This window comes from Canis lupus, chromosome 4 (assembly GCF_048164855.1).
Source record: "Canis lupus baileyi chromosome 4, mCanLup2.hap1, whole genome shotgun sequence".
Taxonomy (NCBI): Eukaryota; Metazoa; Chordata; class Mammalia; order Carnivora; family Canidae; genus Canis; species Canis lupus.
Genome location: NC_132841.1, coordinates 50,507,880 through 50,523,356, shown reverse-complemented (window position 1 = coordinate 50,523,356; position 15,477 = coordinate 50,507,880). Strand labels below are relative to the sequence as shown.

Genomic DNA, 15,477 nt, shown 5'->3' with positions numbered 1-15,477 from the left:
GTCATTCCACCCAAGGCTTCTCTCTTTTTCCTTCCAGCTTTTCTCTTTCTCCAATTTAGTTCCTTTCTCAGACTTTGCTCATTTTGTCAATAGGGTAATTATTGTCTTTTTCAGAATTGATACCAGGTTGACATAATCAATGCCTCCATTTTCCTCACATCTAATCAGTCACAATACCTGTCAGTCCTGTCAATGTTGTCCATGTGACATCTCCAGCATGCCTACCATTCATCTATTTCCTGCTATCATCATATGGCATCCACATCCTTATCTATATTATGAAGTTAATTGTCTTCCTTTTTTGAATTTCTCTCAATTCACTCAAGTCTGTACCTATACTATATTTAGATTAATATGATGTTATTAAACACTATTTTAGAACTGCCAAGGAATTTCTCAGTCTTAAGTATAAATTATAAATTCCTGAACTTGGCATTCAAGGCTCTCACTCTATCAGCTACCTACTTTCTTTTCTTCTTGCCTTCTATAGCATTAGGAGCTACACTAGTCCGCTAAGTGTTCCTGAAAATCTTGGGCACATTTTTACCTAATTATCTTTGTTTCTGCTATTCAACCTGCTTGAAATTCTCTCCCCAACCTTAGTGCATTCTTTAAAGATGGTCTTGACCTTTGCCTCGGAATATTTTCTTATTGCCCAATTTAGAGTATTTTCTTCTCTGATAACCCATTTGAACTTAGTCTCTACTGTTCTCTCATTTTAATTTTTTTAAAAATATTTTATTTATTTATTCATAAGAGACACACAGAGAGAGGCAGAGACATAGGCAGAGGGAGAATCAGGCTCCCCAAAAGGAGCCTAATGCAGGGCTCAATCCCAGAACCCCGGGATCACACCCTGAGCTGAAGGCAGATGCTCACTACTGAGCCACCCAGGCATCCCTCTCTCATTTTAATTTAATCCTTTCTAGCTGTAGTGTTATTACTCTATTAATAGAAATACCATGTCTTCCATCTAGGTTGTATATTCCTTGAGTATATAACCTTTCTTTTATATTTTTTTGAGCTGAATCTCTAACACAACAATTAATAAAAAGAATAACACCAACAATCATTAGGTGCTTACTACATGCCTGACACTGGGCGAAGAGTTTTATGTTTATGATCTCACTTGACTCCTTACATCATCGAATGAGTTAGACACTGTTAATTTTTCCCCTTCACACATAAGGAAGCTAACTAAAGCTTAGAGAAGGAAAGTCACTTGTCTGAGGTAACAAAACTAGGAAGTTGTAATGTCAGCTTTTGAACCTGGATCTTTCCTGAAGCAGAGCCTAAACTCATGAACCCTTACTTTTCATTTAGTGTGTGTGCTACATTTGAAGAAATTTCTAGGGCCAACAAAATACAAAATGTTGTTTTTGTAAGTTACCCATTCATATGATAACTACAAATAGCTAAAAGTAGTTCAAAGTAGCCTCTCCAAAAGGGTGACTTCTTATGGAAGGACACAACATTCAGAAATCCAAGTACTGCCAGGTTCCATGCAGGATTAAGGATGGCTGCCAATTCCTTTCTACTCTTTTCATTGAGAGGTCAAGTCTAATTCTTCACCTCTTGAAATTAAACTGGACTTAGTGAATTGCTTTAGAATTAACAAATAGATTTGGGGCATAAGAGAATGTAGTGGTAGTTTCCAGCAGGGACCTTAATGGATTTGCAGCTTTCACTTCCTCTCCTGGGATACTTTCTGGGGGGGAATTCTGAGCCACTCTGAAATAAGCCTGACTAGTCTGAGACTGCTGTGTTGCAGAGGTCACCTGGGGATGGTCAGGTTGGCAGTTTCAGCTGAGCCCAGACTTCCTGCCAACTTCACCAAGACACCACATATATGAGTGGAGCCATCATGGGCACTTTAGACCCGTCGTCTGCCAGCTGAAGTAACTTCAGTCAATGGCATATAAAGAAGGAGACCCACCCACCTTAGCTCTGCCCTAGTTCCTAACCCCCAAATTATTAGGTATACTAAAATCATTGTTGTTTAAGGCCCAAAGTTTTGAGTTAATCTGCACAGCAAGTGGTAACTGGAGTAACTAGAATCAGGGATTGCTAAGCATAAACTGTTCTATGGACCTATAGGACCTTCCATCCCTTTTCCTTGCTAAGTGCCTGTGTCATTCTCCCTTTCTGTGGAATGACTTCCTGTTTTCTTGTGCATATAGCAGGAACCAATCATAGCATAGTTTCCTAGTTTATACAAGAGATAAACTAGTTCAAGAGACCATGGAAAGTGAATAGTACCTCTTGCTTTAATTCTAAATTTTCATAGGAGAGGTTTTTAAAATGGGCTCAGTTTGAGTTGGTTTCCAACCCCTGCTACAGTAAGCTATAGCTAAGGAGAGGGCTCATATAATGCAAATACGGCTTCCAGCATCCACAACAATATGTGTGTGGTGAGGGATGAAACAATTCTCTAAAATCCTCAGTTATGCTTCACTTAAAAGTCCACCTTCCTTAGTTCTGGATCCTCAAATGACTCCCCTCTCTGCTTCTAGCCTGTGAGGTGTATCAAACTCTTAAAATGTCTCACATGCTCATTAGAACAATATTGATCTCTTGAGTGGCCTCCATTACTCACTGTCCTCCAGTAGTTCTTTGGGAAGTGTAGGATATTGGCATCTAGATGCAGTCAGCCTTCTCTCCTCTTCTTTCCTTCCCTCAGTTAAATATTCTTCCTGGGAGTAGTGATTGGGATGCTGGTCCAGAGGAAGAGTATCAGGGTGGTTAGGAAGGAGTCTAAAGTATTTATACATTTCATAATATAATATTGTCCAAATATTAGTCATTCATTTCTACATTTTGGATTTGGAGCCATTCACATCTACTATTGATACTAATATTTACTTTATATTTTTAAAAATAAAATCCTCTATTTATTATTATATATGTATTGATTTGAAAGGTAACTATTAATGAACACAGGGTATTGCATGTAAGTGATGAATCACTAAGTTCAATACCTGAAACTAATATTACACTGTATATTAACTAACTGGAATTTAAATAAAAACTTGGACAATAAAAGTAAAAGATAACTATTAGGACTTCTAGGTTCTGAATCAACCTGTACTTGTTTTACTAACAAGTAGAACACTGACCAGACTGAAAAGTCATCAATCTTCTTGGATTCATTTGAGAGGTGAGGACATAGGGTAAACTGCTGCCCCTGAGATTGGAGAGACAGGTGAATACAAGGAGTCACAGATTACCAGAGCAGAGACTCATGAGTGGAAACTGCCTTGGAAACCAGTAACAGGGTAGGGAAACCTGAACTGCAATTGACAAATTGCTGGAGGCTCAATGTGGCCAACTGTGCAAGTTAAAAACAAGGGACTAAGTCATGGTAGAAGGCACCCTTTTGTGGGTTTTACCTCCTGAAGCTCTACCATGTTCTCACAGTAAATATGAGAGAAAAATCCCCTCAAAATTCCCACAGGAGAGGAATGCCTGGGTGGCTCAGAGGTTGAGCATCTGCCCTTGGCTCAGGGCATGATCCTGGAGTCCTAGGATTGAGTCCCACAACAGGCTTCCTGCATGGAGCCTGCTTCTCCCTCTGCCTATGTCTCTGTCTCTCTCTCTCTCTGTCTGTCTCATGAACAAATCAATAAATAAAATCTTAAAAAAAAAAAAAAAGAGAGATTCCCACAGGAGAAGGGGAGAAGGAATCAAATACACTAGAGTACTCCATTATTAACAAGGTTCTCATCCTCAGAAGAAACAAGTCAATCCAGAGCCTAATCTGCTTAAGTATTATCAGAACCCACCTGACCTAGGGAAAAGGAAAGGGAAATAACCAACTCTAGTCAGCTCTACTTATGTAGGATAAAGGAAATACTCAATACCTATCCACGCTAGTGATCCATGTGTGAGGAGGGAAATACCAGCTTCAGCTCATGGTAGTTTTCCTGTCCTACCTAAGAGAGGAGAACAAATGAAAAACTTATGTGAAGTTCAGTCCAGAAGCATAGGCTTACTAAAAGACTATAACCTATTCATAGGACTGTAAAACACTTTCCTCTCACACAAAAGCCCTATTTATAGTACCTTCTTTTACCTGGCACATCATATCTGACTATCAAGAAAATGTTACAAGGCATACTAAAAGGCAAAAAACACAGTTTGAAAAGCATAGCAAATATCAGAACTAGTTATGGCAGGGATATTGAAATTATTAGACTAGGAAGTTAAATGCTACAATATAGTAAGGCTTTGCTAAGGTAGAAACTATGCAAGAACAGATGGGAAATGTAAGCAGAAAAATGAAAATCCTAAGAAGGAAAAAGAACTGCTAGAGAACAAAAACACTAACAAAAATGAGGACTTCCTTTGATGAGCTTACTGGTAGACTGGACATATCCAAGGAAAGAATCTCTGAGCTTGAGAGATTTTTTTACTGTTACCTCAAAAAATGAAAAAGCAAAGGGAATCAAGACTGGAAAACAAAAACAAAAGCAGAGTATCCAAGGACTGTGTGAGAACTGCAAAAGTTGTAACATTTGCATAATAGAAATACTAGAAGGAGGAGAGAGAAGGAACAGAAGAACTCTTTGAAACAATAACAGAATTTTGCCCAAATTAATGTCGTCCAGCAAACCACAGGAAGCATAGAGAACACTGAACAATATAAATACCAAAAAACAACAAAAACAAAAGAAAACATCAAAAAGAGTATACAAAGCCATATCATTTTCAAACTGCAGAAAATCAAAGACGAACAATCCTGAAAGAAGCCAAAGGAGGAAAAAAACTCACCTTATTTATAAAGAAACAAAGAATTATATTCAACTTCTCAGAAACTAGGCAAAAAATAAGAGAGTGGAGTGGAATATTTGAAATGTTAAGGGGGGGGAAAAAACCATCAATCCAAAATGCTGTACCTTGTAAAAGTATCCTTCAAAGGTGAAGGAGAAATAAAGAATTTCTCAAACAAACACAAATTGAAGGGATTCATTGCTAGTGTATCTGCCTTGCAGAAATGTTATAAGAAGTCCTATGCAGAGAAGTAAAATGATATAGGTCAGAAACTTGGATGTACATAAAGGAAAGGATCAAAGAATAAAGGTGAAGATAAAACACTTATTTTTCCTTTTCTTAATTATATATACATAAAAACATATAGATTGATATATATTAATTGATATATATACATAAACATATATATGCATATGTATAAGAGAATGAATGACAGCAATGATGCAAGGGATGAAAGGGGAGAATTAGATTTTTTTTTTTAATTGGAATGTACCCATACTACCTGTGGAATGTAACAGTGTTATCTGAAAGTGGAATTGAATTAGTTGTAAATGTATATGACAAACTCTAGGGCAACCACCACCTAATTTCTTAGGAAGGTGTAATGAATGCATTAAGAAAAGAATGGGCGGTGCGTTGGGCGTCCTGCGACTGTCTCTTGCTTCAACAGTGTTTGGCCGGAACAGACCCAGGGACGCCCCTTCTACCAGCCAACGGCCTCCCTCCAACCTTTTTTCCAGTCGCAACCTTCGGAGCCATCTTCCCGGCCATCTTCTGCCACCTGCAGCGAACACCCAAGTTTGAATTGAGTTCCTTGTCGGGGATCAACCATGAGCTCCCACATTGGTCAGAGTCACTCTACCGAGGTGGAGGCCGCCGTCAGCCGCCTGGTGGACGTGCATCTGCGGGCCTCCTACACCTGCCTCTCTCTGGGCTTCTGTTTCCACCGCGCCGATGGGGCTCTGGAGGGTGTGGGCCACTTCGTCCGCGAGTTGGCTGAGCATTGAAGATGCAAAACCCGCCGGCGGCCGCCCGGCTTGCAGGACGTGCAGAAGCCGTCCCAAGACGAGGGCGGGAACGCCCTGGACGCCGTGGAAGCAGCCCTGCTTCTGGAGAAGAGCCCGGACCAGGCCCTTCTGGATCTGCATGCCCTGGGGTCTGCCCGCGCGGATCCCTGTCTCTGTGACTTCCTGGAGAACCACTTCCTACATGAGGAGGTGAAACTCATCAAGAAGATGGGAGGCCACCCCCCAGCCTGGGCTGGGCGAGTAACTTTTCGAATGGCTCATTCTCAAGCACGACTAGGAGACCAGCAGCCTTTGAGGGGGTCCTCTGGCAACACCCCCGCCCCCCCGCCCCGTGCCATAGCTTGTGCCTGAACTTTTTCTGTTTTTTTTGTTTTGTTTTGTTTTGTTTTGTTTTCAAGAATGTTTTTTTAAAATAATATTTATTTTTTTATTAGTGTTCAATTTGCCAACATACAGAATAACACCCAGTGCTCATGCCCGTCACCCAGTCACCACCACCCCCCGCCCTCCTCCCCTTCCACCACCCCTAGTTCGTTTCCCAGAGTTAGGAGTCTTCATGTTCTGTCTCCCTTTCTGATATTCCCTACCCATTTCTTCTCCCTTCCCTTCTATTCTCTTCCCCTGCAGCCACTAGGCAGCTTTTTAACCATCCTGGAGCCCTTTCCCAAAACGTGGATCAAATGGAGACAATAAAGCTTTTTGAAGAAAAAAAAAAGAAAAAAGAAAAAAGAAAAGAAAAGAAAAAAAAGAGAATGGAGTCATGGAAATACTCAAAATCACAAAAGGTAGCAAAAGCAGCTCTAAGAGGGATGTTTTTAGCAATTCAGGCTTATATAGAGAAACAAGAAAAATCTCCATCTAACCTTACACCTGAAAGAATTAGAAATAGAACAAACAAAGCCCAAAGTTGTAAGGAAGAAATTAATAAAGATTGAAGAAAAATTAAGTGAGAAACTAAAAATAATAGAAAGAAATCAATGAAAACAAAAGTAAAATGAATAAACCTTTAGCCAGACTCCTTAAGAAAAAAAAGAGACTCAAAATCAGAAATGAAGGAGAAATAACAACCCACACCACATAAATACAAAAAAAAAAAAAAAATCAGAGAATACTATGAAAAATTTATTCCAACAAACTGGGAAACCTAGAAAAAAATGGATAAATTCCTAGAAACATAAATCTTCCAAAACAGAATGAAGAAGGAGCAGAAAATTTGCACAGACCGATTGCTAGTAACAAAATTGAATTGGTAATAAAAAACTTCCAAAAAACTTAAGTATATAACCAGATGATTTCACAAATGAGCTTTACCAAACATTTAGAGAAGAGTTAATACCATATTTTCTTTATCCTTTGAACAAGATGATATATGGAACTGTTAATATATTGCACACCTGAAACTAATATAACATTGTATGTTAGTTAACTAGAATTAAAATAAAAACTTAAGAAAATAATAGTTAATACCTAGTTTTCTTAAAACTATAAAACACTAGAAGAGGAAGAAATACTTCTGAATTTATTCTATGAGGCCTGCATTATCCTGATACCAAAACCAGACAAAACACTACAAACAGAAAAGCTACAAACCAAAACTCCTCATGGATATAGATGCAAAAATCCTCAACAAAAATATTAGCAAATCAAATTCAACAATACACTAAAAGGATTGTTTACCATGATTAAGTGGGGTGTATTTCAAGGATGCAAGGATGATTCAATATTCACAAATCAGTGTGATACATCACATTAACAAGAGGAAGGATATCAAATGATTACCTCAATATACATAGAAAAAGTATTTGGCAAAGTACAGAATTTGTTCATGATAAAAACTATCAATAAAATGGATTTAGTGGGAATATATCTCAATATAGTAAAGCTATATATGAAAAACCCACAGCTATCAAATTACTCGATGGTGAAAACTGAAAGCTTTTTTTCTATAAGATCAGGAACAAGATAGGATGCTCAACCTCAACACTTTCATTCAAGACTAGAATTCCTGGCTATCACAATCAGACAGGAAAAAGAAATATAAGTCATCCAAATTGGTAAAGAAGCATAACTGCCCTTATTTACAGATGACATGTGACATATATAAAACCCTAAAGGCTGTACCAAAAAAACCCAAGAAACAAAAAACCCTAAAGAGTATACAAAAAGCTATTAGAATAAATGATTTAAGTTGCAGGATGCAAAATTAATATTCAAAAATCTGTTTCTATACACTAATAACAAAATAGTGGAAAGAGAAATTAAGAAAACAATTCCATTTAGAATCGCACCAAAAAGAACAAAATAACTAAAAATAAATTTAACCAAGAAGATGAAAAGCCTATACTTTGAAAACTATAAGACGTTGATAAAAGAAATTGAAGATAACAGAAACAAATGCAAAGATACAGCATGCTCCCAAATTGGATGAAATTGTTAAAATGTCCACTCTGCCTAAAGCAATTTACAAACTCAATGTAATTCCTATCAAAATACAATTTTCTTTTTTTTAAAAAGAACTAGAACAAACAATCTTAAAATTTGCATGGAACTGTAAAAGGTGTCAAATAGCTGAAGCAATCTTGAGGAAGAATGAAGCTGCAGGTATCACAATCCCAGATATCAAGCTATACCACAGAGCTATAGTATTCAAAACAGTAAATTTCCGACACAAAAATAGACATACAGATCAATGGAACAGGATAGGGAACCCCAAAGTAGACCCGTGTTTATATGATCAATTAATCTACAGAAAAGGAAGCAAGAATATACAGACCATCTTTTCAAAAAATACTGCTGGGAAAACTAGACAGCTCTATGCAAAAGAATGAAACTGGACCACTTTCTTAATCCCTCCCCACCACCACAAAAATAGTCTTAAAATGGATTAAGGGCATAAATGGATAATCTGAAGTCATAAAACTTCTAAAAGAAAACATAGGGAGTAAACTCTTGGGCATCAGCAACGTATTTATGGATATGCCTCCTCAGGCAAGGTAAACAAAAGCAAAAAAAGAAAAATAGCTATTGAGGCTATACCAAAATAGCAAGCTTTTGCACAGCAAAAAATGTGAACAAGATGAAAAAGCAAATGGGAGAAGATACTTGCAAATGACATATTTGAAAAGGGGTTGATATCCAAAATATATATAAAGAGCTTATACAACTCAACACCTAAAGGGAAAAAGAAAGCTAAATAATCCAATTTAAAAATGGGCAGAATAGATGTTTTTCCAAAGAAGACACACGAGTGGCCAATAGATACATGAAAAGATGCTCAGCACAACTAGTTATCAAGGAACTGTGAATCAAAACTATAATGAGTTATTACCTCACATCTGTCAGAATGGCTAGTATAGAAAAGTTAAATAACAAGCAGTGGTGAGGATGTGGAGAAAAGGAAATCCTTGTGCACTGTTGGTAGGAATGTAAATTGGTGCACCACTGTGAAAAACAATATGAAGATTTCTCAAAATATTAAAAATAGAAATACCATGCAGTCCAGTAATTCTATTACTGCGTATTTATCCAAAGGAAAACAAAAACACTAATTAGAAAAGATATACACACCCCTATGTTTATTGCATCATTATTTACAATAGCCAAGTTATGAAAGCAGTCTAAATATCCATCAATAGGTGAACAGATAAAGATGTGGTGTGGTGTGGTGTTTGTGTGTATACACACATATATGCATATGTATACACACATATGCATATGTATATATATGTATATATGTGTGTGTATATACAGGAAAATTAATCAGCCATAAAAAGAATGGGATCCCTGGGTGGCGCAGCGGTTTGGTGCCTGCATTTGGCCCAGGGCGTGATCCCGGAGACCCGGGATCGAATCCCACATCGGGCTCCCGGTGCATGGAGCCTGCTTCTCCCTCCGCCTGTGTCTCTGCCTCTCTCTCTCTCTCTCTCTCTGTGACTATCATAAATAAATAAAAATTAAAAAAAAAGACTTTATTTATAAAAAAAAAAGAATGGTATCTTGCTATTTGCAACAAAATGGATGGACCTAGAGAGTATTATGCAAAGTTAAATAAGTCAGACAAAGAAATAAAAATACTGTATGCAGAATATAAAAAGCAAAACAAAAGGACAAAGAAAAAAAAAGACCCATAAATATACACAACTGGTGGTTGCCAGAGGGAATGGGGTAGGGAGAGGGGTGAAATGGGTGAAGGGAAATGGGAAATACAGGCTTCCAGATATGGAATGAATTAGTCACAGAAATGAAAAGTACAGCATAGGGAATGTAGTCAGTTGGTATTTTAATAGCAATGTATGGTGACAGATGGTAGCTACACTTGTGGCTAGCATAACATAATATAAAAAGTTATTGAATCACTATGTTGTATGTCTGAAATTCATGCAATATTGATGTCATTCACTTTAGAAAGTAAAAAAAAAGATTACAAAAATCAAGGAAGAAAAATTACAAAAACACTTTTTTTGAAAATGAGAAATTTGCTCATTGTGAAATCATACAAAAGATGAGAATAATTTCTGGGAGAGATGATTATTTTGACCAAAAAGTCAAATGTTGTTTAAAGTATGTTCTATTTTAATTTCTGCTGACATTCCCATGTGAGATTACATTGTGCTGAAAAATTAGTGGATGGTTTTTCCACTGGAACAAAATAATTCCAAGCCAAGGGTTGGTTTCTGGTTAAAAATAAAGAGGGAAATACCTAGTTGAAATAAAATGTCCAGTTTAACAAGAAATTATGAGGTATATAAAGAAATAAAAATGTATGAGCCATACTCAGGAAAAAAGCATTCAATACAGTCAATGGAAAATATGTTTCCAGACACATTTTAGGAATAGGAACATGGTTAGCAAAGACTTCATAGCAGTTATTACAAATATATTTGAAGAACTAAAGGAAAACATTTTTAAAGACAAATAAAAGTATATCAATCATAAGTAAAAGTTAAATTTTCAATAAGACAAATTATTTAAAAGGACCAAATAGAAAATCTGGATTTAAAAAGTATAGTAACTGAAAGAAAAATTCACTAAATGGAACATTTAAGCTAGCAAAAGAAATAAGTTAAATTTGAGGCCAAATCAACAGAAATTATCTAAAGGAGAGTGAAAAAATACTATTGAGGAGAAATGGACAGAACCTCAGAACTTTGAGATTATATTATGAGTACTAACATATATGTAATGGAGAATGCAAAGAAAAAAAAAGAATGGAGCAGAATATTTGAAGAAATCATAACAAGTTTCCCTAAATTGATGAAAATCATTAATCTACATATCTAATATGCTAAATGAATCTCAAGTAGGGTAAACACAAAGAGATTCGTATCCAGACACAGCTTGTCAATTGATGAAAACCAAAGACAAAAAAGAGGCCACTGCTACCTGCAGGTCTTCCTCTTTATCAAATCCCTGCACAAAACCACATTTATGATCTTTACTCCTTAGCTGGCATATGATTAGGTCTCTTATCCAAGGGATTGAATTGAAACAACTATCTTATGCAGAAGAACCCTCATGAGCACCTGTACATGGTGTTTCATCTTTGACTGTGGAATAGAGTAATAATGATTGGAACACAGAAGTTTTATTATGAAAGCCATACAACTTGGCCATATTCAGAGCACCTTCCCCTAGCCTCACAGAGTATGTCTAGAATGGACCTTTTGTCTCAGAAGATGTCAGTTGCCTCGACATTTTAGGCATATTAGATTCCCCAGAGAAGGTGAGGATTTTCTAGCTTTTCTGAAAATGGTCATAGGAACATTTATACCTGGGGCCTGTTAAAAGACTTCTAACTAGCAAGAGCTCATCAATACCTGGTTGTTGATGCCTCGTTTCTTTTCCCCAGACTCCAGTTGTTCATTCTCTCTCCCCAGACCATCTCTAGAATCAAGGTGATTTCTTTGGGCAGGAAATCCTAACAGCAAGTTTGAGAACTGAATGTTTAGATCAAAGCATGGAGCATTCAGGGAACAGTAGAACCCCAACTCCAGTGCTATCCACTCTATCTCATGTCACTAATTTCTTGGAAAAATACATCTGTTTTAATTGTGCATAGGCAGTCCAGATGATGACTTCTTGGAAATTATGAAGCCTCACATCAGCTCATCTGCCAATATCTCATCAATGGTGGGTCTTGCTCTGCCTGAAATAGGTTATAAGCTTGGCAAATCAAGATAATAAAATTTTTTCTACTCTCATCTTTTTGGTCCCTTTATCTTCAAAAGGTATTTCATTAACAGGATTAAAAGGGCCTTTTACTGTCCACCAAGCTCTAGGAGGTAGAAAGAAAAATAAACAACAAGCTCAAGACTGAACTCACCTTGTAGGAGAAATTTAAAGATTCTAATTTCCAACAGGGATATTGCAACATCCTTATTAGATTTAAGGTGTTACTTAAAGGTAGGAATCAGGTTTTACTTGTCTTTTTTTTTAATAAATTAATTTTTTATTGGTGTTCAATTTACCAACATACAGAATAACACCCAGTGCTCATCCCATCAAGTGTCCCCCTCAGTGCCTATCACCCACTCACCCCCACCCCCCGCCCTCCTCCCCTTCCACCACCCCTAGTTCGTTTCCCAGAGTTAGGAGTCTTTATGTTCTGTCTCCCTTTCTGATATTTTACTTGTCTTTTAATGATAATACATATTAGATTCTCAGTCTCAATGTTGAAAGTTGCAAAATAGCTGTTTTGAGATATAATAATCAGGCATAATCTTTTTCTTTTTCCTTTTTCTTTTTGGCTTGTGATTCAAATCAAATCATTGGTCTCTGGGCAGTATTGATTATAGAGTTGTGAAACCTCCTAAAATACATGTTTACTTAACCATACTGGATATTGAAGCTTCACAAATGTTTAGACTCTATCCAGTTTCTTCTTTATGGTTCCTTAATGAAGGATCTATTTGTAGTGCAGTCAGGACATTTCACAGTGCATTAACATATATTGGTACATTTTTAAACGCTACATTATTTACAAAGGTACAGCACTAATAGCACAACTTAAGTGTACATATTAACAATTATTTTCACTTTGCCAAAGTGAAAGTTTTAATAAACACTTAATTCCTTAAATGCCTTATACGCTAAATTCATTAAATGTTCACTTTTCTGCTCTTTCTTGTTTCCTTTCCCATTGTGTACTTAATCTTTCTAGCTGGTTTCTCTCCTCTATGTGAGAGTGAGAGAGATAGGGAGGAATTAAAACCACAAAACATTCTTTCATACACAATTATTTTCCTAGCCAGTTTCTTTGGTAGTGACTGTCTCTGGTCCCAAGACTTTATATTAGCTTTTGCTATCAACTTGAGCTTATAAGAGTATTTTCAATTTTTATTTTCCTCTAGTCTTTTAAAGATATTTTCTAGAGTCTTTATTCCACAAGCCATAGATGGCCAACTTTAATGTCATCTGGGAACTTATTAAAACTATGCTATGTCAGGTCCTATTGCTTACAGGGTTTTCATTTATCAAGAACAAAAGGGATTCATATGAACATTAAGGTTTGAAAAGCACTGTTCTAACTCACTGGTTCTCGAAATTGGGTATACACTGGAAATATCTGAGGGGTTTTCAAAAATATTGATATTAGGTCTAACATTCAATTCTGGTTAAATTAGTATGGACATTGACATTGCTATTAAAAAAATCCCCAGATGACTTTAGCATGCAACAATGTTTGAGAACTACTGCTATCACACATGTTACATTTACAGATAGACAATAATACCATAAATAAACTTTAGATCATATGCCTATGTTCTCTTCTCAGTACAAGCCTACCTGGGAGATCAACAGGTAGGCTATTAATATTCCCATTTTACAACTGGAAACAATAAGATTCAGGATGAATAACTTACACAGGAAGGATAATTTTGATGGAGTCCACTCTATAATGTACTCTCCTGATGCTTTTTCTATAATACCACATTGTCCTTTACATTAGTAAGACACAATGTACTATTTTCAAAACTTAGACAACGTCTTCTTCAACTGTGGTTGTTTCTGACTCTACCATCGAAAGCTAGTTTTATTAAAATAACTTGTTTTTTTCTGGGTAGGTTATTCTAGAAACTTGTTAAGTTGCAATAAAAGGAATTCTAACATGATCTCATCATTATTTAAGCAGTTTACTTGTTGTTTTTACAATTAGAGATCGAAGTAATTGAAGTCCACTGGCCAAAAGCTACTAGGAACACCCAGCAAAAAAGTTTGATTTGTTTCGCTTGCATAGAATACCTTCCAGATAAACTGTAGGGGAGTGTTGGGGGAAAGGAGCCTAGGAAATTTGTTTAGGCTTGTACTGGATGATCTCAGGAGAGATTAAGAAAGCAGGGACTGGTTCTTGATTGGAAGCTTTCAAGCAGGAGTTATTGTATATGTTTTATTGAGGAGCTGGGAAGATTATAGGGGGCTAGAGTTGTTTGGTAAAAGAGCATCAGGATCATGTATGTTAGTCAGAAGATGTGGTACATAGTAGCTTGTGGATGTAGTGTAGCTTTGTCTCTGTTGTATTCCAAATATGGTCCTAGGGGATCCCTGGGTGGCTCAGCAGTTTGGCGCCTGCCTTCCACCCAGGGCGTGATCCTGGAGTCCCGGGATGGAGTCCCACATTGGGCTTCCTGCATGGAGCCTGCTTCTCCTCTGTGTCTCTGCCTCTCTCTCTCTCTCTCTCTCTCTCTCTGTGTGTGTGTGTGTGTTTCTCATGAGTAAATAAATAAAATCTTAAAACAAAACAAATATGGTCCTAATGTGTCTTATCTTAGTCTTATTCATATTCTGTAAAATGTCACAGTCTGGCTACAAGGATATTATTTTCTTTACTTTGTAAAAGTATTATTTCGTATGTCGTTAAGTTCTGATAACTCTTAAAAATCCTAATAAGAAAAAAAAGGAAGGAATATAAATTCCCATGTCATTATTACTACTGAGCCCTCAAAATGGATATACTAGGGATTTCTTTTGGAAGTAGATTGTAAAATATTATTATAAATCAAAAAGATTAAGGATTTATAACCCAAAAGCTTTTTAAAAATATTGCATTTGGTTAGTTGAGAAAGTTTTTTTCTGTTGTTCTGTTTTGTTGTTGTCATTGTTTTTCTGTTGATTATATTCTAGGTATATCCAGTGGTAAAATATTATGGATAAAAGCATAAAAACAGAGTAATTCCCAAAAGAGTAAAGGAAGGGAAATGGAATTGGAAAACAAAACTATCTTAGTCAATTTAAAAAAAAAAAAAAAAAGCAACAGTAAAGGAGATAATTTAAAAGGAGAGAAAAAAATAGAAAGCATCAAATAAAATAAAATGATAAAATCAAATAAAAAAGCATCATCAGTAATCACAATGAATTAAAATGGATTATGGCTGTCAATGAGGAAATAGACTATCATATAAAAATTTTAAAAATTCAACTCTATTATATTTAAAGGACACTAGACTGTGGGAAGCTTAAAAGAAAAATGATGGAAATAGGCACGACTGCCAAGTACTAACCAAGAGAAAGCTAAGTGATAAGATGGATTATACTTTATGATCAATAAAGAATATGATTATCTATAAAGTAAATTACTATTAAATGCTGATATGATGGGTTCAACTTACTAGAATGACATAATAATTATAAAATTCTATGTATGTGTGTGTGTAGTCTATATATATGTATTATATATATGTAT

The 15,477-nt window shown here is 36.2% G+C and overlaps 1 long non-coding RNA gene across 12 annotated transcripts in view; it reads right to left on the bottom strand.

Annotated features, from left to right (window-relative positions):
- LOC140632354 (uncharacterized) overlaps positions 1 to 15,477 on the bottom strand; it is an 85,690-nt gene that overhangs the window by 51,607 nt on the left and 18,606 nt on the right. For all 12 annotated transcript variants that reach the window (XR_012029882.1, XR_012029894.1, XR_012029892.1 and 9 more), the window contains exons 3-4: positions 3,861 to 3,932; positions 2,597 to 2,714 (exon numbers count right to left, since the gene is read on the bottom strand). This is a non-coding gene — a long non-coding RNA (uncharacterized lncRNA). The remainder of the gene's footprint in view (positions 1 to 2,596; positions 2,715 to 3,860; positions 3,933 to 15,477) is intronic.